Source organism: Schistocerca gregaria, chromosome 3, assembly GCF_023897955.1.
Source record: "Schistocerca gregaria isolate iqSchGreg1 chromosome 3, iqSchGreg1.2, whole genome shotgun sequence".
Classification (NCBI taxonomy): domain Eukaryota; kingdom Metazoa; phylum Arthropoda; class Insecta; order Orthoptera; family Acrididae; genus Schistocerca; species Schistocerca gregaria.
This window is the reverse complement of record NC_064922.1, coordinates 312,841,671-312,868,383: the sequence shown is the minus strand read 5'-3', so window position 1 is coordinate 312,868,383 and position 26,713 is coordinate 312,841,671.

Sequence of the window (26,713 nt, the reverse complement as noted above, 5' to 3'; positions counted from 1 at the left end):
AGATATGTAACATGGCGAAGCCAACAGTATTGCTATGATTGCATCGCCGCCAGGTTAATAGCCGCTGCAAATTACGCCACCAGTACCACCAGCCATCCACTAACTTGTTTACATTCTTCTTCTTCTTCAGTAGCGCTACAGCCCTTGGTAAGCCTTGGCTTCTTCAACAATCTTCCTCCACACTTCTCGGTTATTTGCTGCTCTTTTCAACCCCCGGACTCCCATACTGGTGATATCCATTATTACCCTGTCTCCCTTTTCGCCTAGCTGAATGGATCACACCTTTCATCATTTTCTTTGGAATTTTATCCTCTGCCATTCTCTCCAAGTGTCCTAGCCATCGTATTCGCTGTGATTTCACAAATTTTACTATGTCCCTGCTTTGTATTAACTCTTGTAATTCGGCGTTGTAGCGTATTCTTCAGCTTCTTCCTCCCTTATTGGCCAATAAATTTTGCGTAGTATTTTCCGCTCAATGGTTCTTAGTGCATTTTTATCGTGTTCTGTCAACGTCCATACCTCTGACCCGTATGTGATAATTGGGTGGACTAGAGAATTATATAATAGCAGTTTTGATTTTGTTCTAACAGGGCTATTTTTGAAAAGTTGCATATTTGCTAAGTAAGCTCTGTTTCCTGCTTGTATTCTTTCCCTTATGGCCTTTCCAATACTGTTATCATTTGTTATTAGGGCTCCCAAGTAGTTAAAAGAGGACATTCCTTTGAAGCAGTTCCCATTGATGTTTAGGGTTTTAAAGGTTCTTCTGGTCTCAGATTGTGACATTACCATATATTTTGTTTTGTTTTCATTTACTATGAGGCCAATTTTTAAGGATTCTGTTTCCATTGCGCGGTATGTTTCTAGGAGTGTATTGGTATTTCTTCCTACTATAGCAATGTCATCATCGTATGCACATATCTGGTTAGTTTTCATAAACATGGTGCCTCCTTTATTGATTTTATTTACTACACTATTGAATAGGACAGTGGAGAGACTATCACCTTGCTTCACACCTTTAGTAAAGTCAAAGCTTTCACTTGTTCGGCTAAGGACCTTTATTTCTGCTCTTGTCTCTATCATTGTCATTCTGGTTAGCCTTATTAGTTTAGCACGTATACCAACTTCTTTCAGTACTCTGTATAGTTCTTGCCGATTTATGCTGTCAAATGCTTGTTTGAAGTCGATGAATAGGAAATGCAGATCTATATCATATTCATATAACTATTCCATCATTTGTCTTATAACAAACATTTGATCAGTTGTTCCTCTGTCTGGTCGAAAGCCACACTGATATTCCCCTAGTATGCCTTCTGCACACTTCTGTATCCTTTCGTTTAATAGACTTGTGAAGACCTTATAAACTGTGCTTAGAAGTGTTATACCTCTATGGTTTTCACATGCTGTTCTGTCCCCTTTCTTATAGATGGGGATTATTATTCGAATTTTCCAATTATCTGGCACAGTTTCTGTTTCCCATATATTTGATATTAATGTGTGCAGTTCCTTAATTACAGCCTCACCACCAGTTTTTGTTAATTCATCAATTACGCTGTCTTCCCCAGAGGTTCGATTGTTTTTTGGCTTGTGCACAGCCTGGGAGACCTTAATAGCCACTGCAAATTACACCACCAGTACCACCAGCCATCCACTAAATTGTGTATACTCGGCACTCTGTAAATAGACCAGCTATTTGTAAAATTTGGTTGATTGTATAATAATAATTGTGGTATTGCTAAAAACTCTATCTTACACCCGTGATTATCCCGAATCACAAACCTGGACAGGAATCCTATACCAGTGAATTTAATTCCCAGTGTCCTAATTTTATTATGAGAAAGTGGTTGAGCTTGAATTTAATTTTGTGTTGACATCTGCATAGCCGATTATACTTTTGAGTAGGTCAAAAGACTGCTTATGAAAGCACATTCGTTATTTAAAGAGCTATAGTTTTTTGTGCTTTACTTAATTAATAATTAGTGATAAGAATACTTACAATTTCTCATACATACTGGTGTAGTTTTGTTAATGAGTATGGTTCTCCATACCATGGTGGTTTAAGAGTCCTCAAGAAGCCTACTAGACTAGTTAGTTAATGAAGCCAGTGTATTTCTGTTTAGTTGCTTCAAACCGAGTTTAAGAAAGAACTATTTAATGTGTTATCTATTCTAATGTAATTTGGTTAATGCACAGGCATGGATACCCTGTATTAGGCCATGAAGTTACAGGTTATGATCATTAGCAGACCCCCTGATTTAAATTCAGAATCATTTCAAGCTTTCCCCTGTTCAGTATTGCTACTAGTTTCATGTGTGTCGATAATTGGTTTTATAAACTGTTGCATCTAGTTCACTTAAGGTACGTGTTGTTGAGAGGCATTTGTTACAGTTTACTGTATCATTGGCTATTAGTTTATTAGTAGCACATTTATCTGCAAGGTTAGGTTACTGTGTTGTATAATGAAGAGTTATAAAAAAAGAATTAAGCGAGTATGTGTCAAGGAAAGTTAGGTTAGCCTTACCACTGCCTTCTGCTTTTCGTTTTGCTTGACACAAGAATGCCTAATTAGGCTTGCGACCTGTTTTAATATGTAATGTTACAACTTGCTTTTGTGCTGGTTGTTTATACTTTGCTGAAATGTTTCGGAAACGAACCCAAGTTTGATTGTTCTGCTTCCATTAGGTTATCTCACGGTCAGCTTCCTCAAAAATTATTCGCAGAGGTGCAACGTTAGCATCGATTATCGTTTAAGGTGGTCGGTGGTAACGTTACACAGTCAGTAAGGATATTAGCCTTTAAGACTTCCAATATATTACCTGTAGTGCGACAAAATTTTACAATAGTCTTCCACATAACATAAAATTATTTCATCATTGTCCATTTGCAGAAAAACCTAAAGGTATCCTTATTCGACCAGTGCTTCTACACAGCAGCACAATTTTTAGGACATTTCAAATTCAAGAGACCTGAAATAAAATGCAAAATCTCCTACTACAAGTAGTGCATGCTCTCTTGCAGGTAATGTAAAAATAAATGGCTCTGAAGGTTCAAATGGCTCTTAGCACTATGGGACTCAACTGCTGTGGTCATCAGTCCCCTAGAACTTAGAACTACTTAAACCTAACTAGCCTAAGGACATCACACACACCCATGCCCGAGACAGGATTCAAACCTGCGACCGTAGCAGCAGCGCGGCTCCGGACTGGAGCGGCTAGAACCGCACGACCACCGCGGCCGGCCTAAAAATAAATCATTTACTTACTGTAATATTGTTATTTGTACAGGAACGATGTATCCCACATCGGGGAAGATTTTTGGATGATCAGATAAATAAATACTGATTTATAAGCGAATCAAGAAGTAATTTAGGCAGCAGTCTCCTAGTTCCACGTTCCCTAACATGATCAAACAGTCGAACAATCTCACTCCTGAACCGAGAGCGCTCTTATATATACATGATATCGAATATTACAGAACATACTTCTGTTAAACTTGAAGAGAAAGTACAGAATAGTTTAGAAAACATGAAGTTGAATAAACAGTGATATATACGGAAAGCCAGACCCGAACTTGTAACACGTCATCCGGCACCTACATGCACTACACTATAATTTTCTTTTCCAACAGTCGGCTGTTTGACACTTACAAGCTGAAAACTTTAACCACTGTTATATCATTAATTGACTTTTCATTAATACAAACTGTATGAAAAACGACGTATTTTTGGTAAATTTACAAAGCGATGGTGCCTTGAAACGGCATACTTCCATAACACGCAACTTATAATACTAAAAGCACCAAACACGAAATGCCTGTAACCAACAAGAGCTGTTTCCTGTCATATTGTTACAACAAATCGCACCAAAAACGATGCGTTTCAGAGAGAGATACTCAATGTGCCGTTGCTTTGAAACTATATGTACTGAAAAACGTATATTGCAATATGAAAACCAAGAAATATGGGCTTCAGCTGCAAACGACGTTATCCAATACGACATCTCCTAAATTTTGCTTGTGACATAAGTGCGATCATGGGTCTAACTGGCCATGTTCCTCTCCGCAAAGCAAAAATCCGACGTGTCTCATTTTGTCCTTCACGCTTGAAATTGTTCTAGAACGTGAAATTTCACATTCTGATGTCACAAAACAAGAGCAGCTCCTCGTCACCTCGTCCACGTACATTTTCAGGTCCCGTGTGAGGTCGGCATTACCTCAAATCTCACGGAACTACGGAATGCACCGCCGAGCACCGAATTCGACCCACCTAAAGACGGAAGCACAGCACGGTGTGCCCGACTCGGAATCCGGTTCATTGACCAACAGAGCGAGTCAGGGAAGTCTTTGCAGCGGATGAGCTGTCGTAATTTGCCTACAGTAGTAGTGAGCTGAAGTTGGTGCACTACTTTGAGATAATCGGGTTGTCTTATCCTCCTTTCAGACCATTTATCCCGTCGCTAAAAATAGATAATAATGTTACGGATCGTGTACGAGCTGTAGGTGACACGTTATTGCAGTTTATTTTCTCGAGTTTGCCTGTGAGGAGTTTTGCGTTCTGTATGTGATGAATATGGCATTGGATCCATTGGTACTAGTAGGGCTCGTTGTCATTCGGCAGCTGTTCTTAGATTTTATGGTTTCCCAGCTGAGTAGAGGGTTGCAGTGCGGGGTGCAGGGAGTGTGATATGCAGGTGGAACAAGGTGCTGGTCGGTTTCAAAGTGCCTTGAGGGAATACCGGGAGAGGTCTGCTATTTCCCCCGGACCTAGGCGTCTGACCTGTCACTCAATATTTCCAGTAAAATCACTACAAAATTTAGAGCTCTTTCTGGTCGCTTCAGGTAATTCGTACAAGATATCATCATATTTCACAGAAGTTTGCTGGCTTCGTTTGGATAATATTTAATAGTTTTTGAGTGATACTAACCCGGAACAACTAAGCTGGAAAGCGAAGACATACTTGTTGGAAGCATTCTGGGATCGTGTAGTATATATGCAAAGGAAATACATGTAGGACACCGGTGCGATCAGTTATAGAGTATATTAAACCATTATCAAATAAACACGACAAAAGAGCCATGCTCCGAGGATCCGTAACAGGTAGTGACAACCAATGTGAAAAGGTAACAGAGATTCTGAGGGAACTTAAGTGGGAATCTCTGGAAGATACCCAGGTTGCATTTTACTGCTAGTGCCCCGTTTAGAACGTTCTAATGGAAAGCAACTCTCAAAGAGCATGAGAAATATGTTAGGGAAAGCGTTAAATTTGTCATATATGTTATCGGCACTATAAACATCCTGCCGCTCTTGTTCCTTAACGAGGTTTGAAAGACTCTCTGTTGTCGTTGGATTAGCTTTCTTACATAGTTTGTAATAATATGTGACATTTGTTTGAGTACAAAAGCCTTTTAGTGTTAAAATTTGTGCATCACGGTCTGAAAGACCATTCACCTTTTTACTAACAGAATGTCCATCTAGTAATGAAGAATGCATAAAAATATTTGGCTGTATTACTGTTCCCCTGTATCCTAACTGGAAAAAAACACAATCTGCATCAAATCATATGAGTTTAGGAGACCTACCAACATCCTCCTTCTTGCACAAACATAGACAAAATTAATATTGAAGTCACCACATATAACTATAAAGTGAACCAAGAACCCTCCCTACCTTGAGCAGAAATGCTCTGAAATCAGACCTATAAACAACAACAATTAGAAGTTTAGTTTCAATAAATTCAACTGCCCTGCACAACATTCAAATATCTGTTCAGTGCAGTGCCGTCTACATCTATGGACTCAAACGGAGTACTGTTGTTTACGTATATGGCCACTCCCCCACTCTGCAAGGAACTCCTTGAAAAACAGCCAGCTAATCTGTATCCTGGTAAAGGAAGCCTCCGAACTTAAAGTGGTGCTCCGATATACCAGTAATGTCCGTGTCAGCATCTAATAGCAGTTCACTAACTTTACCTCTAATATCTCTTATACTTTGATGAAATATGCTAATTTCTTCTCTACTGACGTCCTCTGAAGGTGATTCCTTAGTTAGAGGGACTTCCTTTAAGCAGGTATACCTATCAGCTGACTTCAGTCTAAGAATTTTTCCATGAGTGATCTCACCACCACCCACTAAACTCTCACCTATAAGCTTTGCCAGCCTCCCTTTGCCATACCTACTGAGGTGCAGGCCATGCCTAGTGAAACACGATCTACTGATAGACTCAACTGGCATCATTACAATGTGACCCATGTTAACACGCCTAACAGCCACATTAAGATGAGGCCCATCTTGACGCCGAACAGCTGCACGAAATGCACATTAATGCCATCAGTATCAGTAGCTATCTTTACCAGGTCACCATCTACATGATATTTCCCGTCCCTACCAAGACTATTTCCTGCTCCACCGACTACCACTATATGATTCTCTTTTGTAAAATTCCTACATAATTCCCCTATGCTGTCAGTCACCTGAGCCGACCCTGCACTAGGCTTCACAATGCTTGTGACCTGGTAATCACTCCCCAACACTTCCTGCAACTGCTGGCCCACACCTTTACCGTGCGAACTACCTAGCAGCAGAACCTTCTTTCTGTTAGATTTTATAACTGACTTATGCCTCCTAACTGCTGAACTGCTAAAACTTTACAGTTACCGAAAAAAACTAAACGTCTACGTTACCTAAGTTCAGTTACACCAGTAAAACTATTTACAGAGCTAACAACAGTGATCTCGAAATTCTCTCTCTCTCTCTCTACGAAGGAAGTAACAACTTTTATTAGTATTACTAAACAACTAATACCAAACCAACAAAACTTCACAAGATTTATTAGCTAAAACAAAAAATTCAAGCGGCCACCGGAATATTAACAAAGTTAAAACAGTGAATGAAAACTTTACTGAAATATTTCTGTAGAAACAATAAGAAACGTCAGCTGAAAACTATTTCACAAAATTTACTAAACGACTTCAACACACAGAAAACTCTAAAAAAACACAGCGTGCGAACGTTTCCAAAAGTTTATTAAACCGTTATTTCGCCACAAACAGCACTAGACACCGTTGAAAAGTATTAAACATAATAACTGTATAACAGTGCACAAACAACTCAGAGCTTAAAAACCGCTACAGCTGCAACTCCACGCCGCAAAATATAATCACACTGCTAATATCTGGATGAAAGATTGCAAACTACTAAGTTTAAGATTCGAATACAGTGCACAAACAGCTTTGACGGTATTTAGCTTTATAACCGCTACAGCTGCAACCGCACGCCACGAAATGTAACCTCATTCCGTATTGCATGAACCACATCTTGTCGAAGTGAGGGTCACTTTGGATACTGTGTATTCACCGTGCTATCAAGAAATAACGCACCGATTATTCCGTGGTTGGACATTGCACACCGCACAGTCATCCGTTTAGGGTGAAGAGAGTTCTCGATCGCGAAATACGAATTCTCCGTCCGCCAAGTGCGCCAGTTTTGCTTATTGACGAATCCATCCAAATGAAAGCGGTCTTCGTCGCTGAACTAAACAATGCGCATAAGAATCCCCATCATGCCCCGCGCCCTAACACAACCGTTCAGAAGTTATGACTTTTATTGCATATAGTTCAATAATTGTCACACTGTAAGTAAGGGTAGTCTACGGTGTGTTGCATATTTATAAGCCTTTATCTCATTTCGACCGCTTTGTTCGCGTTTACGATCAGTGGCTTACTGGAATCCCCTAGAAACCGGAAGCGGTGAACGGTCTGGAAACTGAGCGAGGATGTATAAAGGGCCGCGTAACCGGTGGAACATTTTTGTTCTACTTGGTTATCCTGCTATCTGTTACTTAAAAACGAACAGTATTTACAGTGAAATTGAAATTGTCAATGTTAAATTTGTGTTTTACTCTAAAACTGTTAATTTGTAAAGAAAAATAGAGTGATGTGAAAATTAAAAAATGTATACGCATTTTATAGCACTAGAAAATGCAGTTTCCTTAAAAAAGATCACATTTAAAAAAATGAAAATAAAAACATATCAAACATCGCTTCACTACTTCGTCGAGCTTATATAAAACTTGTTTCTGTTATTGCTAAACAACTTTCGCATTGAAGTGCAAACGAGCGCACGGCATTGTGGGCCGGGAGTCCCTCGGGGAAGTTAGGCCGCCGAGGGCAGGTACTTATTGCAGTCGACGCCACATTGGGCGACTTGCGCGCCGCAGATGGGGGTGAAATGATGACGAAGACAACACAACACCCAGTGTCGGCTCCTTGGCGTAGCATTCCGCCGAACTGACCAGTCAGCTAACGGGGGCGGACTTTTGGCACTCAAAAGTAACACGAAACTTTTGCCTTTGATCATGATGAAAAACTTTCTGCTAAGTACAAAATAACAACAATAATTACATACATTTTTTGTGTTTATGCATCAGAATTAATTACTTTGGTTACATAAGAGCGCAGAAACTACGTGGTCAACTAATTTTTATTACTTATGAAATGCAATTTATATTTTGTAAGGACATAAAATACAGAGAGGACTAGCGCTGAACGATGTGCGGTTGTTTGCAAAACAAACGAACAAACAAACAAGAAATAAAAAGAAGCTGTCGGCTCCCAGTTTCTCTGTCACACATTCATTTATGTTTCTTTCCCTACCAATGCCGCTTCTAGTGCAAGTAATAAATCTACTATTTACTACGTCATTTATGTACTGTACCAAAACTACCGACCTGTGGTTTTGGCAAAGCGCAACTTTAGTCCTAGCACACAAGGCTGGTATCCGCTGTAACGTAATTCGTCCACTTGCTCGAGTTGACAGTAAACAAATGGAATCACAGGAAAAATGCACATTGGTCATTCGGTCAAGCATTTACATTTTCCATAGATGCGTAGCATTTCTACCATCTCTCCGTTGGTGTACATTATACAGACACAAAAGTTCAACTGAAGACGGTTGGCTGAATGACCAGCGTAGCTTTCCATAGTGTTTGTTTATTGTCAACTCGAGGGCAAGTTGTCGAGTTACCTTACTCTGGGCACTAGCCCTGTGTCCTTGAACAGGAGAGTCAAAGTCAGTTTTATGTTACGCTTTTAATAACGTCGTGTTTACGCGAATAGTACACTGTGATACGTGTTTGAATAGGTGGGAAAGCGGATTACTGTAAAAAAAAGGAGGCTATTTAGAAAAACCGAATTTGTGTTCACGTCTTCGCAACGAACAAAGATAGAAGAAAGACACTGAAGTTGATTAATGTCCTCTCAGAACTATACAATATTTACTTGGCACATTTTTTTAATTTTGCTTATGAATAAAAAGTTACTTGGAAAGGTCAAGACAAATGAGACATCCTTTGTAATATAGAAATGATTTCATCTGAGCTCCGTGGGCTATGGTATTCTAATGAAAGTTGTTTATTTCTTGATGCGACGATATAGACACCTTCGATTGTCCATTCTGCAGAATCGTGCCTCTGTATTTCAGACACCTATAGACTCTCCCATCGCAGGAAATTCCCTATATATCACGTGAGTTTCATACGCTTTAGTTACAAATTCTTTATTACTGTAAAAACTGATCCATACTCGAGTTGACAGTAAACAAATGGAATCACAGGAAAAATGCACATTGGTCATTCGGTCAAACATTTACATTTTCCATAGATGCGTAGCATTTCTACCATCTCTCCGTTGGTGTACATTATACACCTGATCGAATAATCACATGGACGGGCGAACGGTTTATTAGCTGAATAATAATTTCCTTCGTGAGAAGACAGAAATTGTTCCCGTTTCCAGAATGAGATTTTCACTCTGCAGCGGAGTGTGTGCTGTTGCCGCACGTTCGATGAATATTCGTAAACTCTGTCTTTTTGTTGTTGAATATTTCTGATTGGACGTTAAGTGCAATATCCACGTGTAACCAGGTGTAATTTACGAGTGGAACTCATTTTTCAGTGCCTTACCAGCAGCGCCCACATTACGTTCATTTGGAACTCCCGTAATTTAGTCTGTTATTGTTCACATGACAAGGATTATTTAGCGTTGCAGCAATTATTGACTTATTTTTCTTTAATTCTTGTGCTTTTATGTCAGCAACATGAGTTAATGCTTTCTACAGATCTGTGTCACAGGCGTATAATCGTAGAGTTCATTCTACTTTCTCGTCATTCATCTTTTACTGCTTAGTAGACAGCTACAGTTTTTCTTATAATTTGTTCGCTTCGTTAACGTGCATGTCTTCTTTGTTGCAGGTGAGTAAATGGATTCATCAACCAGCAGCAGTAAGTACTTCTGTTATAGCTGCAGTTTACTAGATTTGGAACACTTTCATTTATAGCCGTTAGTTCAACATGAGGAGAGTCATTCGCAAAATGGATTTGGTAGTGTCACACGAAATGAGCCTGTAAAAAAATAAGAAAACAAATATTAAATGCACCGATTACAATTATCGATAGTATCTTTGTAAGTTACTGAAATTGGTTGCTCAACTTTTTACTTTTGTACTCCTCCTTCCGTGCTGTGTGAACCAGTGTGTAACCCTATTGAGTCCAGAACTACTTTCCTTCCACTCAGTCATAGGGCGCACCGTGAGCTTGGTTTTCTGTTAGTTAGTTATACAGTACTGAAGATCTGTAGCTTGTGCAGACGTATGCGAAAGCGCCCGTTATTAAATTTTAGTCTAGATAATAAAGAAACTTAGCGTCTGGAGACTGAAGGGAATGGGGTTTCCTGGGCTCGCTTATCGTCTGGAGAGTAGTTGCATAGCCGGGCTCGGATTGAAAAAGGTTTAAAGGCAGGAATGTCGTCTTTCTTCTTTAAGGTTCAGTCTGTACATTGAAAAACATATGACGGAAATAAAACAAAGGTTCAGGAGTGGGATTAAAATTCGGAGTGAAAGGATATCAATGGCAAGATTCGATGTTGCACTTAGGAAAAGGTACAGGACTTGTTGAACAGAAATAACAGTCGACGGCGACAGAAAATGGTTTGAGAGTGAACCAAAGTAAGACGAAAGTAATGAGGAGTAGCGCAAATTGGGGACCACGTAGCAGACGAAGTGAAGGAATTCTGTTACCTTGAAAGCAAAGTAAGGAAAGACGGACGAAACATCGATGATATAAAACAGCCGACTAGCACAGGAAAAGCAAAATTACTCCGTGCAATAAGCATGCTAGTATAGAACATAGAACTTAATTTTAAAAAGAAATTTTTGAGAATACATGGTTTTAAGAAAAGTATTCCATATTTTGAAGATGGTAGTATGGACCAAAACAAGAAACACTGTCCAGTGAAGATGAGCTCAAAAATGCATCCCTCAGGAGTTATGGCCACTTATTCATGTTGACAGATGTGAAAACTACCGAACTATCAGTTTAATAAGTCACAGCTGCAAAATACTAACACGAATTCTTTACAGACGAATGGAAAAACTGGTAGAAGCGAACCTTGCGGAAGATCAGTTTGGATTCCGCAGAAATGTTGGAACAAGTGAGGCAATACTAACCTCACGACTTATCTTAGAAGAAAGATTAAGAAAAGGCAAACCTACGTTTCTAGCATTTGTAGACTTAGAGAAAGCTTTTGACAATGCTGACTGGAATACTCTCTTTCACATTCTAAAGGTGGCAGGGGTAAAATACAGAGAGCGGAAGGCTATTTACTACAATTTGTACAGAAACCAGATGGCAGTTATAAGAGTCGAGGGACATGAAAGGGAAGCAGTGGTTGGGAAGGGAGTGACACAGGGTTATAGCCTCTCCCCGATGTTATTCAATCTGTATATTGGGCAAGCAGTAAAGGAAACAAAAGAAAAATTTGGAGTAGGTATTAAAATTCACGGAGAAGAAATAAAAACTTTGAGGTTCGCCGATGACATTGTAATTCTGTCAGAGACAGCAAAGGACTTAGAAGAGCAGTTGAACGGAATGGACAGTGTCTTAAAAGGAGGATGTAAGATGAACGTCAACAAAAGCAAAACGAGGATAATGGAATGTAGTCAAATTAAATCGGGTGATGCTGAGGGAATTAGATTAGGAAATGAGACGCTTAAAGTAGTAAAGGAGTTTTGCTATTTAGGGAGTAAAATAACTGATGATGGTCGAAGTAGAGAGGATATAAAATGTAGACTGGCAATGGCAAGGAAAGCGTTTCTGAAGAAGAGAAATTTGTTAACATCGAGTATAGATTTAATGGTCAGGAAGTCGTTTCTGAAAGTATTTGTATGGAGTGTAGCCATGTATGGAAGTGAAAAATGGACAATAACTAGTTTGGACAAGAAGAGAATAGAAGCTTTCGAAATGTGGTGCTACAGAAGAATACTGAAGATAAGGTGGATAGATCACGTAACTAATGAGGAGGTATTGAATAGGATTGGGGAGAAGAGAAGTTTGTGGCACAACTTGACTAGAAGAAGGGACCGGTTGGTAGGACATGTTTTGAGGCATCAAGGGATCACAAATTTAGCATTGGAGGGCAGCGTGGAGGGTAAAAATCGTAGAGGGAGACCAAGAGATGAATACACTAAGCAGATTCAGAAGCATGTAGGTTGCAGCAAGTACTGGGAGATGAAGAAGCTTGCACAGGATAGAGTAGCATGGAGAGCTGCATGAAACCAGTCTCAGGACTGAAGATCACAACAACAACAACATTCACCTTCGCTACTGTGAAACATCTCTCTTTTATTGCAAGCCAGTTTCCTTCCCCACCCTTCCCTAGACCGAGCTTGTGCTCCGTCTGTAATGGCCTCGCTGTGGACGGGAAGTTAAACACTAATCTCCCGCTCGTCCTCGTTGTAGAGTTCTTGTTCAAGGTTCCGGGCGAGCACTCGGGCGTCACTGCGGTTGCTGACCTCAGAGCCACAAGCTAACTCTTGTTGCTGACCTTGTCTGCAAAGATAGCCTGAGAAAGCCCGTTAGTCATGACGCTTGCTCCCGGTGTTATTTGCCCACTCCACAAGTCTGCAACTTAATTGAACTGTTCGCCACAAAGTTCTCATTTGTGACCCACTTCTTGTACCAATTCCGCCAATTCTTTTCTGACTTACAGTATTCAAAAGCGTAGTTGAAGTTTTCTTTAAAGCGATAAGATTTTCTCCTGGCGTGGAATAAAAACATTGATTTCGCATCACAAATATACCGAGGAGTCGTGTTATGTTTTCCATTCCGTTCCAAGGACGAATTGCGTGAAAGTTATTGTGTCTCACTGTTTAGAGGCACGAAACGCGTGGGTGTTTTCAGCTCGTTACTAAATGCAAATAAGTACGAGGCCGAGCTGATAGGAGCTGAAGGAGTCCAGGTTGCAATAATATGCTGTACGGCACACTGTTAGAGAGAAGGATTATTATTCAACAAAACACATAGTACAATGAAATTACTTATCTTCAGTAGTTTGTAGGACTGCAGCTGCGGCTATGAACTGACACTCTCGTAACATGGAGTACCATGAATTAATACAACATATTCTCAGGGACTAAGCCTGATGGGCCCTCCTCAGAGAATCGATGCAAACATTACAGAACTGGCGGAGGGCTGATTATGAAAGTGCGTCTGCCTAGGTTGAAATCTAGCTAAGAAGTGAACGAGGCACACTCCAGTTCCTTCGAGCTGCACAGCCCGCTAGAGTGTGCTGTTTTCGGCAGACGACGGGCTGCCAACCTTGTGTTGGCGCGGCGTTGTTGTAGTATCTGTGGCAATGATACTACAGAAGTCTTTGTTGCAATATCCAATTAACAGTGCTAAAAGATTAGTGTTATATTTACATGGCGGCGATCGACAAAGAGCTTTACAATTTCTGCTTTTTGCGTTCCATTGAGTTGCATATCACATCTAGTGCGAAAAAAACTGTGTTAAAGACGATTAAAGTGCCAAACTAGTAGTCTTAAGGTGTGCATCTCGGATAAAATGAATTATACCATGAGAGTCTTACGAAAGTTTTTTAAAATTATTTGTTGCTGTCAATATGGGAAAGAATAGCGCATGTTCTGGCAAACGCTTCTGACAGCACAGGATCGCTTCTTTGATAATTTCTCTCAGTTCGTAATGATCACCATAGAGGAGATGGGACTGCATTTCGAAATTGGTGGATAGATATTGATACGTTTTTAGTGGCAATTCTCTTACCTCTTCGGTAATTTGAAGTAATCGACCAAGTTACTTATAAAGTAGAACACAAATGTATAGTTGCACTGATTTGTTACGATTATCTTGTATGGAAAGCCGCAGAACACAGTTATACTTAAAAAAACACAACTAATATGATGATGATTGGCCTTTTTCACTTTCTGTGATGTGTATTTACATGTCAGCGTCATGAATGTTCACCTAAGACATAAAAGTCGCCTAAAAATCAGCTATTTCCTTATTTTTGACTTGCTAAATGGCGCTGTGTAAAATGTCATTCGTCGAGAATAATATAATCAGCAGGCTTTCAGAGTCTCACTGCAACAACAATGTTTCGAATGTCGGTGATCAAACTACGCTTTGGAATACTGTTGCTAATAATAACTAAATATTTTGGAAATGACATGTGATATTATATATATTACAAACAAGTTCGAATAGAACATTAGTAACCTTCTTACAGGCATATAGGAATGGGGAGTTAACGAATGTGAATTCTTTAACAATATACAAAACTATTAAAGGTGTTTGTACATACCTAAGCAGTTACTTGATGTGAACAGGTTAATATTGCCGTGAGTTTAAAATACTGAAATGAATTGATTGATGCTCCCAGAAGAACAAAAAAAAGCTAGTAGAAACCGACCTAAGAGAACACGCGAAGCAATACGGACTCTTTAAGATTTATCGTAGAAGATAGGCTGAAGAAAGACAAAACTACGTTTCTAGCATTTGAAAGTTAAAAAAAGCTTTTGACAGTGTAATTCTTTTGACACTGTGATTCTGTCAGAGACGACGAAGGACCTGAAAGATCAGTTATACCCAATGAACAGTATCTTATAAAGTGGTTGTACGTTTAATATCGATACAAGTCAAATAAGGGTAATAGAATGTACACGAATTAAATCAGGCGATACTGAGAGAACTAGATTGGGGAATGAGGCGCTCAGCCGGCCGGTGTGGCCGAGCGGTTCTAGGCGCTTCCGTTTGGAACCGCGCTGCTGTTACGGTCACAGATGCGAAACCGGCCTCGGGCATGGATGTGTGTGATGATCTTAGGTTAGTTAGGTTCAAGTAGTTTTAAGTTCTAGGGGACTGATGACCTCCGATGTTAAGTCCCTAGTGCTCAGAGCCATTTGAACCATTTTTTTGAGGCGCTAAAAGTAACAGACGAGTTTCGTTACGTAGGCAGCAAAGTAAGTAACGCGAACCGAAGTAAAGAGAACATAAAATACAGCATTTCAATCGCAGAAAAATATTTCTAAAGGAGAGAAACGTGTTAAGGTGGAATGTAAATTAAGTATCAGGAAGACTTTTCTGAAGGTGTTTGTCCGGAGCTCGACCCTTGTATGGAATCGAAAATTTGTCGTCAAGCAGTTCGTACAAGAGGAGGCTAGAAGCTTTTGAAACGTGGTGCTACAGTTCGTACAGGCGGTTGGCGGAGTTGGTGAAGGTGGAAAGCCTCGCTCGCGGGGTGGAATCAGAGCTAACTATTTGTAGTATCGTTCCGAGAACCGATCGCGGTCCTCTGGTTTGGAGCCGAGTGGAAGGCTTAAACCAGAGGCTCAGACGATTCTGCGGAGAGCTGGGGTGCAAATTTCTCGACCTCCGCTATCGGGTGGAGAAATGTAGGGTCCCCCTGAATAGGTCAGGCGTGCACTACACGCCGGAAGCGGCTACGAGGGTAGCGGAGTACGTGTGGAGTGCACATGGGGTTTTTTTAGGTTAGAGAATTCCCTCCCTAGGCCCGACAAGACGCCTCCTGAGACGCGGCAAGGCAGGAGTAGGCAAAATGCAACAAGGAATAACAATATTAATGTGCTAATAGTAAACTGCAGGAGCGTCTATAGAAAGGTCCCAGAACTGCTCTCATTAATAAACGGTCACAACGCCCATATAGTACTAGGAACAGAAAGTTGGCTGAAACCAGACGTAAACAGTAATGAAATCCTAAACTCTGATTGGAATGTATACCGCAGAGATAGGCTGGACAGTGAAGGGGGAGGCGTGTTTATAGCGATAAGAAGTGCAATAGTATCGAAGGAAATTGACGGAGATTCGAATTGTGAAATGATTTGGGTGAAGGTCACGGTTAAAGCAGGCTCAGACATGGTAATTGGATGTCTCTATAGGCCCCCGGGCTCAGCAGCTGTTGTGGCTCAGCACCTGAAGAATAATTTGGAAAATATTTCGAGTAGATTTCCCCACCATGTTATAGTTCTGGGTGGAGATTTTAATTTGCCGGATATAGACTGGGAGACTCAAACGTTCATAACGGGTGGCAGGGACAAAGAATCCAGTGAAATATTTTTAAGTGCTTTATCTGAAAACTACCTTGAGCAGTTAAACAGAAAACCGACTCGTGGCGATAATATATTAGACCTTCTGGTGACAAACAGACCCGAACTATTTGAATCAGTTAATGCAGAACAGGGAATTAGCGACCATAAAGCGGTTACTGCGTCATGATTTCAGCCGTAAATAGAAATATTAAAAAAGGTAGGAAGATTTTTCTGTTTAGCAAAAGTGACAAAAAGCAGATTACAGAGTACCTGACGGCTCAACACAAAAGTTTTGTCTCAAGTGCAGATAGTGTTGAGGATCAGTGGACAAAGTTCAAAACCATGGTACAATATGCGTTAGATGAGTATGTGCCAAGCAAGATCGTAAGAGATGGAAAAGAGCCACCGTGGTACAACAACCGAGTTAGAAAACTGCTGCGGAAGCAAAGGGAACTTCACAGCAAACATAAACATAGCCAAAGCCTTGCAGACAAACAAAAATTACGCGAAGCGAAATGTAGTGTGAGGAGGGCTATGCGAGAGGCTTTCAATGAATTCGAAAGTAAAGTTCTATGTACTGACTTGGCAGAAAATCCTAAGAAATTTTGGTCCTATGTTAAAGCGGTAGGTGGATCAAAACAAAATGTCCAGACACTCTGTGACCAAAATGGTACTGAAACAGAGGATGACAGACTAAAGGCCGAATTACTAAATGTCTTCTTCCAAAGCTGTTTCACAGAGGAACACTGCACTGTGCTTCCTTCTCTAGATTGTCGCACAGTTGACAAAATGGTAGATATCGAAGTAGACGACAGAGGGATAGAGAAACAATTAAAATCGCTCAAAAGAGGAAAGGCCGCTGGTCCTGATGGGATACCAGTTCGATTTTACACAGAGTACGCGAAGGAACTTGCCCCCCTTCTTGCAGCGGTGTACCGTAGGTCTCTAGAAGAGCGAAGCGTTCCAAAGGATTGGAAAAGGGCACAGGTCATCCCCGTTTTCAAGAAGGGACGTCGAACAGATGTGCAGAACTATAGACCTATATCTCTAACGTCGATCAGTTGTAGAATTTTGGAACACGTATTATGTTCGAGTATAATGTCGTTTCTGGAGACTAGAAATCTACTCTGTAGGAATCAGCATGGGTTTCGAAAAAGACGATCGTGTGAAACCCAGCTCGCGCTATTCGTCCACGAGACTCAGAGGGCCTTAGACACGGGTTCACAGGTAGATGCCGTGTTTCTTGACTTCCGCAAGGCGTTTGACACAGTTCCCCACAGTCGTTTAATGAACAAAGTAAGAGCATACGGACTATCAGATCAATTGTGTGATTGGATTGAGGAGTTCCTAGATAACAGAACGCAGCACGTCATTCTCAATGGAGAGAAGTCTTCCGAAGTAAGAGTGATTTCAGGTGTGCCGCAGGGGAGTGTCATAGGACCGTTGCTATTCACAATATACATAAATGACCTGGTGGATGACATCGGAAGTTCACTGAGGCTTTTTGCAGATGATGCTGTGGTGTATCGAAAGGTTGCAACAATGGAAAATTGTACTGAAATGCAGGAGGATCTGCAGCGAATTGACGCATGGTGCACGGAATGGCAATTGAATCTCAATGTAGCGAAGTGTAATGTGATGCGAATACATAGAAAGATAGGTCCCTTATCATTTAGCTACAAAATAGCAGGTCAGCAACTGGAAGCAGTTAATTCCATAAATTATCTGGGAGTACGCATTAGGAGTGATTTAAAATGGAATGATCATATGAAGTTGATCGTCGGTAAAGCAGATGCCAGACTGAGATTCATTGGAAGAATCCTAAGGAAATGCAATCCGACAACAAAGGAAGTAGGTTACAGTACGCTTGTTCGCCCAATGCTTGAATACTGCTCAGCAGTGTGGGATCCGCACCAGGTAGGGTTGATAGAAGAGATAGAGAAGATCCAACGGAGAGCAGCGCGCTTCGTTACAGGATCATTTAGTAATTGCGAAAGCGTTACGGAGATGATAGATAAACTCCAGTGGAAGACTCTGCAGGAGAGACGCTCAGTAGCTCGGTACGGGCTTTTGTTAAAGTTTCGAGAACATACCTTCACCGAAGAGTCAAGCAGTATATTGCTCCCTCCTACGTATATCTCGCGAAGAGACCATGAGGATAAAATCAGAGAGATTAGAGCCCACACAGAAGCATACCGACAATCCTTTTTTCCACGTACAATACGAGACTGGAATAGAAGGGAGAACCGATAGAGGTACTCAGGGTACCCTCCGCCACACACCGTCAGGTGGCTTGCGGAGTACGGATGTAGATGTAGATGTAGATAGATGTACAGCTGTAGGCTGAGTATTAGGTGGTTTGATGGAATAACTATTGAGGAACCGTGAATTAAATTCGAAAGAAAAGATATTTTCGGCACAGCTGCACGAAAAGAAGATAGGACACATAGGAAGGCATTAAGGAGTCGCCAGGTTGGTAATGGAGAGTAGTGTGGGGATAAAACTTGTAGATTGGAATCAAGGGTTGAATAAAAGATTGAGATAGATGTAGGTAGAAGAGACAAGGAGTATGCACAGGACAGATTAGGTTCGTGTGCACCATCAAACCAGTCTTGATGACCACAACAGAAGCATGTGAACCAAAACATCTTACCGCAAGTTGCGTTAAGGTAATCTGTGGGTCACTGGGTGGGAACGTGAAAACCTTGCATAATGTGCAGGTAACGCAGACCTCAACCCGAAGGCTAGTTTGAACACTGCGAACATGGACTCCGAACAACGGAACAACTTATCAGTTATTCCCGTTAACTAATTATTGCCAGAGGTGAAATAAGTGATAAAGAGACAGAAAAAATAAATCCTAGAACCCTCTGCGACCTTTGCATTTGCTTGAATTTGTGATCCGGCACTTACCCACTGTACCACTAAGCCATATCGTGTAGGCATTTAGGCACGGTAGCACTTCACTGACCTGTTCAGTGGCTCAGAACAGTATAGTATTACACCATTATGCTCCAAAAGTACGCTGTATGTATTGGTACAACGCTAAAGTGAATATCTGTAATTTTCATGGAGTCACTGAGTAAGCTAGATATGTGGCCAAACGTTGTCGAGGAGGGAGATAATAAGATGAATTCCTTACATTCAGACCAAAGATATCTTTAGCGGAGCAGCCATTCGACCTTGTTGTGGTTCTGATAAAGGCTATTCTTAAGATAAGTGTCTCGGCATAGACAAAGGCCGCTGACGCTAGTACTAAGCATCTGTGCTTGCAGCTGCACAGACATGTTTGCAGCTGTGGAATTCTCCTCCACTTTCGACATCGCCTATTTGTCAGACACCACAGTTGTCACACCGCCATTACTCAGGTCATTCCTTCGGAGCTAATCACCAGTACAGATCGATAAAAGAATGCAGAGATTAAACTTATCGTGTTGCAGACTATCTGTACTCTTTGAAGGTGTCACGTTAAAACGAAGTGCCGGTAGAGATATATTGGACTAAACGATTCTTGGTGCCTTGACTCTCTCTCCCTCTCTCTCTCTCTCTCTCTCTCTCTCTCTCTCTCTCTCTCTCTCTCTCTCCCTCCCTCCGCCTTTCCCTCCCTCTGCATCCTCCGTTTCCTCCTCCTGTCATTTTCAGTTGTTGAAAGATATCTGAAAAATGATTGAATCGGTATCTAGATTTCAGTGCAGGGCGATGAACCGACAGCTCGAACGAGCTTCAACTGTTAGTCCACAGAATATCGATACACTCCTATCGACGTTGGATACATTACGAATTTTTCGTGACCATTATCCTTTAAAGGCACATCCCTGAAAGGGAGACGATTTAGATCTCACAGATGTGGAAAAAGCTATATTTATAAGTAGGAAATGCAATTCTCGACTAATTATGTGGTTAAAATGTTTCGTAGGTGACTGTCTACAGCTGTTAGATACTTTGAAAAAGAATGTTTGCGCCATCATCTCTGTAATTGAATGTTTATTCTCTACCACTTTCGGTTTATACAACCACCTTCACTGGAGATAAACAGTGCACATCGAACGAATCAAAAATATATTTAGGTCTTATTTAACGAAAATGTAACAAAAATGTATTTTTGACCAATTGAGTACTCTGTTTTTCGACTGTGAAAATAGTTGTAAAAATCGAAAGCAGTAGAGAACAAACATACAGTTGTACAGCTGATGCCACAAATACACTTTTTGCAAAAGCTTTGTGGTTCCCAAGAGCACATATACACCATCTTCGATTCAATACCAAGAGGCTCACATGCTCTAATTGCACCTCTTGAGGAGTTCGAGCTATGTTTGTGCCTCAGTGTCGACACACATGTACATTCCCATAACCATACTCATTTGTATACTGTTATGTTTCTAATCAGTATAAGGCAAGTGTGTGCACATAATGACACACTTTTCTCCACACCCACCCACTGCTACCCATTTGCGATGGATATCCCTTGGTCCCCAGCTGTTATTAAGGGAGTTTGACTGCAGTGGGTGGAAGTGGGTGATTGTGAGTGGGAAAACTCGTTTTGTCACACATTGTGTTTATGAATAGCGTCTCAAATGTTTTGAGTAGCGTTTCATGTGTCAGTAACGGACAGAGATGTATTTGGAAATTTCTAGAAAGTATATTTTGAACCGGATTTTTCCAGAAAGTTCAGAACTTTGAAATATATATGTGGCTCAAAAATACAACAATACTGTTGAGAATATATCTGTATGTGTAGGAACTTCTCCCAGGCGCCTGGACCAAATTGGATGCATTAACTCCTTGCCCCAAGAGGGCCAACATAGGTGTGTTTATAACACTCTAGCTCTGTTATTCATGGAGATACAGCCATGCATGTTTATGCCCTTGCCATATAGGCTGCCATGCCTGAGAGGTGTGTTTTGTGAGAATAGTATCGACTCACCTCATCAACTGCTTTGCAGGACAGCCTATATGTCAGGGACAAGAAACAGTTTTTCCAGTCCCCAATGTGTAGGCTTCCCAATACAACTGTGGTGTTGTGCTCGTGTAGCATTTGCCTGCTTTATGAGCCTGCTTTGCATAGCAGCCTACACATCATGGAGAAAAAGGTTTTCCAAGACCCTGACATTTAGGCTGTGCTGCATGAGAGGTGTGTTGTGGGAGTACTAAAAGCCTGCTTTATCGACACCTTTTGCAGGGGTTACATGTGCTGATGGCTTGTCTGGGGGAATGTTGGGATGGGTAGAGGAGGAGATGGAGAAAAACGCATTGAAAAACAGAAGGGTGATGCGTTAAACTTTCGATACCTACCGCTATAAAATATTATGACAAGGTCTCTCTCAAAGCCCGAATAATTTTCGTTCATACGGTAAAGTAGTCACTGGCACAAAGACTGATGTTCAGATACTTCCAGATGGGCACCTAAATAGAAACTAGCAAAACAAAAGCCATAATGGTGAACTCTGTCCTTAAACTTTCCTTCACAAGGAAAGACAGTGACCACCTTCATCCAGTAGCTGAGATGAGTGAAGTCGTAATCAGTGCTAGTGGCGTCGAACAGTAACTAAAATACCTGAGGATTAAGAAAGCCATATCGCTTGATATAACTACTTTCAAGTTATATATAAAATTTGTAAATAAACTAACTCGGGTCTTCACTATAATTTACTGCAGGTATCTTGAGCAAAGACATATTCTTCATGATTGGAAAGGAGCACACTCATCAACAAAAACGAAAATAGAAATGGCCAACAGAATTTTCGTATTACATCGCTGACATCTGTTTGTAGCAGAATACCATAACATATTCTGAGTTCAAACAGAATGACCTACCTGGAACAAACCAATCATCTAGAGAAATGGGGGACAAGGCGATGAACAGGGAGAGGTTGGCAGGAGATCTAGAGAGAGAGGGAGCGGGAGGAGATGGATAAGGATGGTGGGGTAGGAGGAGATGAACAGAGAGAAGAAAGACAGAGAGAGAGGTAGGAGGAGAAGGACAAAGTGAGGAGCAGGAGACAGACGAAGAGAAAGAGGAGGAGGATGAGATGGACACGTGCAATACTTACACAAGCGAAGTCACAGAGAAAAGGTTAGAAAGTGTGTAGGGAGAGAGAGAGAGAGAGAGAGAGAGAGAGAGAGAGAGAGAGAGAGAGAGAGAGAGAGAGATAGATAGATAGAGAGAGAACATTATTGTATATGACTGCATCTTCTCCCAAATCTCCCTATCGATGTGAACCAAATTTGGTACACTTACACCTCTTAAAAAAAAAACATCAGCAATCTGAGGGTCGGACCTTCTGCTTCCCATAGGAATAGAGAGATACAAGCAAAAAAAAAATTACTCATCCCATGAAATTTAGGTTGCCTGAATGGAGGTGTGCTGTGTGGGAGTAGTATCAGCCTACCTTATAAGCTTGCTTCACAGGACGGCCTACACATCAGGAGCAATAAATGGTTTTTCAGCCCCCAATATATGGGCTGCCCAGCACAATACATGTGCTCTGTTGGAGTAGTATTGAGCTGATATACTAACTTGCTTTCTAGAGCAGCTTCTACAAAAAAAAACTTTTTCAAGCCACTGACATGTAGGCTGCCCTGCACAACTTGAGTCGTGGGAGTAGTATTGGCCTGCTTCATCAGCTTGTTTTGCAGTGGTTGCAGGTGCGAATGGGTATGTCTGGGGGATGCTGAGATGGATAGAGGGCTGGACAGAGAGAGGGTGCAGAAGGGAGTTAACAGTGAGACACAGTTTCATGAGGGGAGGGACAGGGAGAGGAGATAGGTTGAGAGAGTGGGATGGAGGAGATGGATAGGGAGAGGGGGCAGGAGGAGATGATTAGGGATAGGAGGTGGCAAGGGAGAGGGGGACAGGAGGAGATGGAAAGAGATATGGGGCAGGAGGAAATGTACCGAGGGGAGGAGGAGACAGACAGACTGAAAGGGGGAGCAGGAGATGTATAGAGAAGTTGAGTATGAGGAAGAGATGGCCAGAGAGAGAGAGGGAGGAAGACATGGACAGAGAGAGAGGGAAGGAAAATTTGGGCAGTGAGGGGAGGAGGTAATGGGCCACGACAGACTTGAGGAGGAAATGAACAGGGAGGGGGTAAGGAGGCGAAGAAGAAAGGGACAGAGAGAGGATGGGAGAAGGGTATGGACAGATGGTGAGGGATGAGATGGTCAGAGAGAGGGGGAGGAGTAGTTGAGCAGGGGTGACAAAAATATGAAGTGACATATGCAGTGTATGTGTTCAACATGTTGGTGAGGGAAGCCACTGGGTAAAGGCTAGTTTGTAAATAAAATGAGAGGCTAGGATTGACTGGTAGGATGCTGTAAACTGCAGTTTGTTTACAAACGAGTGCATGCTCACGTGTGTGGGCCTGTAAATGGTCAGACTAACAGAGGTCACGCCATTGACCTTGCCATAGTGGTAACACCGGTTCCCATCACATCACCGACGTTAAGCACTGTTGGGCTGGGCTAGAACTTGGATGAGTGACCATCTGGTCTGCCGAGGGGTGTTGACAAGCGGAGTGCACTCAGCCCTTGTGAGACAAACTGAGAAGCTACTTGACTGAGAAACTGACATACGACTGGGAGAGCGGTGTGCCGATTACATGCCCCTCCATATCCGCATCCGGTGACGCCTATGAGCTAAGGATGACACGGCGGCCAGTCAGTACCGTTGAGCCTGTTCGGGAGGAGTTTAGGTTTTTTTTTTTTTTTTTACAGAGGTCATCGAGCTTATACAAAGAAGGGCATTGCGAATGGTTTTTCTTGTTTGACTGGCCACAGCGTCTAACAGAAATGTTGAAAAACGCTAACTGGCAGACATTATGAGAAAAATAAACACAGACTGCAAAACGACACCGTGCATTTCGCGGGAAACTGCTGACAAACCTCGAAAATCCCTTTGATTTCATAATAATAATATTCTTCAACCTCCTACATATCCTTCACATAGAGATCACGCAGAAAAAATTTGGCAAATAATATGTGATACAGAGGCGTGCAGTTATTCTTCCCATGCTCCTTCCATGAACATAACTGGAAGGAACATAAATATGTGGTACAGGAAAAAGTGCGTTACGCCAGGTATCTCGGCTCTTTAATACTGAACAAGACAGAGGTTTTAGTTAAAATAAAGGAACAGTTTTGAGAACCAACGATGTTCATATCCCCATCCCACCATTCTGAAACGGGTTTGCCATGTACTTTCAGATGATTTATGGCGAATGCTGGGACGAGGCAAAATATTTCTGCCTATCCATGTTGAACCTGAATTGACGCTCCATCTCCATAGAACTCGACGTCGATGGGACGAACCTTTGCGCTTTCCTAGATTTTCTCGTGCTCTTGAGTATTGTACATGAAAGCTTCGAAGATGCTACTCCAGGCGGTTGTAAAAATGAATGTGCGCAACGGAAAATAATAAACGCTAAAATGATGATTTAGCCCTGTCTGACTACCCTCTGAAGCAGATCTTAGAATCTCTTAATGGTCTTTTTTACATAAATGAATGATGAAGGCAACTAATACTACTAAATTATAAACGTTATTGATCAATATATTTATTATAGATTAAAATCAACCCTTTAAGTACAGTTGTCTATATTTCCTAACTAAAAGTATTAATCAATTGCCCAACTTTGCCCCTTATTATGACTGCGCGGTCTATTGTCACTAACGCGAAATGACTGACATCACTACGTACCAAACACTAGAAGACACTACTTTCAAAGATTATCTATGGTGGTGTGGAGCCTCAGTGGAAATAAACTAACGTGATCACAGCTGTTTCGCTTTATAGCCCTAATAAGCAGAAGCAATTTGTGATATCACCATATGTACTGCGTCCGATGCGTCGAAGTGATGGTTCCCGTACTCATCTGCGATGGTGGTAGAACCCCAGCCACAAATAAACTCTTTCAAACACTAAGACGGCAGAAGGCGGTCCTCTGACTAATATACTCTAATACTGTCTTCTCCTCTCTGTGTTCTACAGACGAGAAACGCGAACTCCCAGCCATAAGGACAGAGTTCAGATAACGTCTCAATGTAAGTATGGGCAGAAGAAGTGCTCTCAATCACTGAACGCTGTGTTCTCAACGACGACTTCCAACCCAGAGGTGAAGTCCAGAATCGTATAGGTTCGCAACATACAGTGCCTAACTGTTCTAACTATAAACTCTCCTGAGAGCAAAGACAGCAAGTCCGTCTGTACCAACAAAGCTGACCGTCATACACGGGTGCTCACAACGGAATACCATGTCTCTCTACTGCTGGCTTCCCAGCAAGGCTCGGCTCCCCACCCTCGTAATTCCGAAAACGAATCATATTCCTGAAACCACAGAACATTCTCCCTCTCTACAGAGTCTTCCGAACGCCGACCAAAAAATGTTTTAGTCTTTTGTCGTCCAGTGCGGAAAGTTTGCGAGGAAAAACCTATACTCGTACAATAGTACGCTTCTGAGTGAAAATCCTTCGAAATAACCCAGCCTGCGTGGTTTCCGAGGTGCAAGATATGCAGAGATCCCGGTTACCCCTCCGGTCCTGCTGGAATAGCGGCCGGGCGTCCCCTATTGTGCTCCAGAGTTCAGGTGCCACGACGTCTTTCTAGCTACTTCGTTTTTAAGCAGGACCTACGCCTGTGCGTGCCTTCGACCCAGAGCTTGAGTTCTGCCTGCCGTTTCATCTCCACTGGCGTTCCAACCTCTACTAGTATAGGCAATCATTCATTACGGTACGTGACAATGTCAGTCTCCTTTAGATATTCATATCTACGATGTACAACCTATCAAATGCTACTTAATTTGCTTGTAGTTCACGGAAAAGTATGTAGATGAGTGTTTGTAAGGTGAGAAATTATAGCCACCTTACAGGCTAAGTACTAAATACGGGCATTTGATCGTGCATTAGCTTCTTTATGAATGAAGCAAGTAGTCGTGTTCTAAAGTGAAATAAGTATACTTTCCGCTTGGCACTGTGTACGATAGTGAGCAAACATTTGAAACTGGTCGGTTGTCATTAATTGGAAATGGTATTTGTCATGGAGCGCGAGAGAGCATTTATCGGTGCTGATAAGAGATACAGATGTAAAAACGCTGCATTCGTCAATACGTGAATAATTTTTTTTTCACTATGTAACCGACATACATAAATGGCGATGATCAAATATCCTCAGAGTATGACTAACACCACTAGCAGGAAGAAGATACTGCATTCTCGGTTAGCAGAAAGGAAGCTTCTGCTCTGACGTGTGATAACGAGAACTGTCAGGAAGTGCCGGGCTAAAAACTGATTACCATGGCTGCAATGAACATTATCATGCTGCACTAACGG